Source organism: Macrobrachium nipponense, chromosome 43 (genome assembly GCF_015104395.2).
Source record: "Macrobrachium nipponense isolate FS-2020 chromosome 43, ASM1510439v2, whole genome shotgun sequence".
Lineage (NCBI taxonomy): Eukaryota > Metazoa > Arthropoda > Malacostraca > Decapoda > Palaemonidae > Macrobrachium > Macrobrachium nipponense.
Window position 1 is genome coordinate 30,947,921 of NC_061104.1, and position 3,890 is coordinate 30,951,810.

Consider the following 3,890-nt stretch of genomic DNA (forward strand, 5'->3'; position numbering starts at 1 on the left):
AGGATCGTCACCCTTTATATTTTCACAAACTTTCAAAGAATATCTATCCAGAAAAATGAAAAAAGGAATATATACATATAAACAAACCAATACAGATGAATAATTCAGAAGATATCTGTACGCAACACTCGGCTTAGCATCTCATTTCCACAATAAAGAAGAGTGACAACGCCGCCGGTCATGAACGATCCACTCGCTGTATCCAAAAGATCTGCTGGTTCCGAAAGGCCGTGGCGAGATCTTTATCTGTTTTAGCACTCGTGTAGGTACTCTGATGGATGAGGCGATGTGCTGTGACCCGACGAATAATTTACGGGTTAGGGGAGTCGGGAATGTTTGAGAGGCACGGGCGATGGTTCCCACTTCAGATTCTAGGGGCATTTCGAAGATATATTAGAAAATAAAGTTTCAACAAAACACCGAATGTCAATTCCTCAACACAATCCCCAAGCGTTGGATGACTCTCGGTGGACCTTGGCATTGCATGGACTGCATCGTTAACCTTAGATTCTATGGGCATTACGAGGATTGCGAGGGAGTGTACAGGGCACTGGATTAGCTCTGGATCCCTAATTCTGTGGACCCCGCAAGTAGATACACTAAATGTGAAATATTTAACAAAAATTAAAATTTGTTAGATTTCAAGGGAGTTGAAGACGTGACGGACATGAGCCATGAATGTGGATTCTGTGAGCATTATGGGTTAAAAGGAATGGATAGGCATAGGCATGATATCACCTCTGACTGTAGTAGATGATGATACACAGACATTACGGAGAAATGCGGCAGAATTTCAACTGAGAATGGCAAGTCTCGGACACAGATTCTCTCAGGAAATTATCGGGATCTTCATCATTGTATGCATATTCGGTTATTTCACTTTCCAAGATTTCTTTTATTTGGATGAAATTCATTCAAGTCTATTTTATCAAGAAGAAGTAACAACGTTCGGCCAAAGACACGAGAGGACTTCCATTTTCTTATCGTGATTTTATTTATTTATTAATATTTTTTACTTACATTTATTCGTTTTTGTTGTTAATTTGTGCTTTCCTTGACTGCTAATTTTAAATAATTTTTTTTTATTTTATAAGTTTTTTTTCCAGAGTCCATTTTTTCTTTTCCTCCAAACTTTCGTAGGTAGTTATGATTACCCCTTTTTTTCTGAATTCCGTGTCTATATACACATCTTGACTAACAGTAGTAAATAAAAAAATAAAGATATAAAACCGGCCCAATGAAATTAACTCTCGTTTTCAGTAAAAACAGTTGCACAAGTGTTAATGCTTTAGTATATTTTTACAAAATGTGGAAATATCTACTATTTACTTCAAAGTGAAAGACAGCAAGTTTAATACAACACCTGTTTCAACTAAATGGAACAATATATTAAGAAATATATCTAATAAACTTATCTTTCTCCAGAAGAAGTGATACAGGAATCAGTTGTCAAAATATGAAGAGAAAGAAAGAAAAAAAAAACGCACACAAGGTCAGCGTTTGACACTGGGAAATTTGAAATAACAGGCATCAGTTTGAGCGCTGCACCCTATCATCCGCCATTCATTTAACACATTATTTCCCTCAAGATTCAGAGTCTTTGACTTCTGCAAAAGCGCTGAAAACTTTTAGCAACTGAGAACGAACCCAAACTTCTATTTGTTCTATTCCAGTGGTTCCTTAAGTATAGGTTATCGTTAAAAGGGCTGCAATTAAGGAACAACCTTTTTGATAATAAGAGGCGCAGGGGACTTGTCGGGTATTTTCGTCTCCTGAGTAGTTGCAAAGGGTTTCTAAGATGCACATGAAATTGTTGTTTCATTTTTAAACGTTCAGGTGTGGTTTTCGTTTTCTGTAGTTCCTCCAATTTTTGTGAAAGGTTGCTGGCGAATATTAAATCTCTTATAGATTCTTATCGCCATATTTGTGTACGCGGGATATATGTACTTATATTTTCCTCACTTTATGTCTCTTTGTTGAATGCCATATTTCTCCTCACCGACCCATATCTCAAGAGCGTATATCTTCACTGCAGATTTCATATTTCTCAGATGATGTCACGCCAAATGGTTGTAAAATGTCATTTATTTTCCAGCAAGTGTCGTAAATACCTTCAAAGGAAATGTCTTATTTCTCAAATGCCATATCCCCGAAAATAAATATTATGGCGCTATTCCTTGGGCGTTATGTTTCCTCGTGTGAAATTTAAATTGTCTTGAGTGCTATTTACCTTCAGAACAAACCCCATATTATTAAAGTTCATTATGCACACACACACACACACACACACACACACACACACACACACACACACACACACACATGTATTTATTGTGTATATATGCATGTCGAAGGTTGTCGCTGTTGGTGGATCGAATCCGCCAGGTGACGAATCGTTTATCAATAGTAATTCCCCCTATTTTCGAGCTAGAGTAAATTTGATATTAAACGACATTTGTAGCCTAATGTTTGTGAATAAAAAATGTCGGGCTGATGTGGTTTAAAACCTAACCTATAATGTCAGACTCCCTTATGTGATGCTTCTTAATTGCCAGATTTCTTCTTACCGAAATGACATATGCCTCATTGCCAAATGGTACAAGTGGCAGAATTTCTGTTTTTTATTAAATCGTGATATATTCTGAAGTCATGTACCGCTCATAAACTTCAAGAGTGGATTAGGTAATGCCCGTTTTTATCTGTAGCTGGTTCTGTCGGTCATTTTCTGATATTTTAGGTTTCAAGAATCGTCTGTAACTTTTTTTTCTTTATTCTGTGAAAGCGTGGAAGAAAAAAAAACGAGTTCTACATTGTACCTTATTGCACATAACTTTTGAATGTTTCTGTGATTTACATGTGGTGTCGCAGTCTTTGAAATAAATGAGATATATCAAAGGTTAATATTATTTACATATACTCTTAATGAACGTGTTATTTCTAGATTGCGATTTAATGATTTAAAATGATAAATGGAACTTGACTTTGGAATTTATTGAGATTTTAAGTTACTTTAGTAATTGTTATTAATTTCCAGTATCACCCCTTTTTTCAAATATTGCTTACATTTGAAAAATAAAGGAGATAAACCTAGAATTTGTAAGTGATCTGCAGTTGCACAAGTATTTTTCCAAACTGATCTCGTCGCTCACTTTTTATCCTTTTTAAAATTGTAGCTTACCCGTAAAAAGTCACCCAAGAAATAAAAAAGAAATTTATGTGGTTTTAATTTGAATTTGTTTGAGTTTCACTGATACCCTTTCATTTTTTGACTTAAAAAAACCAAAGATTATAGCAGGGCGTTTTTTTTTTCAATCATGCATTTGCGAACTTTAGATTTTAGAAATTAGAAACTGCGTTGGGGAAATGGTGTGTATAGTGATAGTGCAAAGTCATTCATTTTTTTCACTTTTTGCCTATTGATGTTCATAACTGTTGATCTTTCATGCATTTATCGTGTTTTTGTATTTACTCATGTTAATTTACTCTAACTTGTATCTAGTATATATGTTACAGTACAACTGGTTTGTTTCGCTGCTTTCCCCTTTCACGTTTGGTCATTCTCAAAATACAACTCCATACACTTTAGCTCCTACAATTTGTATTTGGTTAGAGAATTTCTCTCTCTCTCTCTCTCTCTCTCTCTCTCTCTCTCTCTCTCTCTCTCTCTCTCTCTCTCTCTCTCTCATGACAAGTGATAGAGATTTAAGTTTAACGGACCCCATCCGACTATATATGCCCAGAGACACTCTCCCCCCACTGCCAAAGTGCTAGTTATCCTACTCCACACTTCCCCCACACCCAGCCTCAAATAAAAACGTCTTACGGACGTCGGTACACCCTTCGTTCTAATTTGCTGTGGCCCAAAAGTGTTTTACATTCGCTTTGAAGTT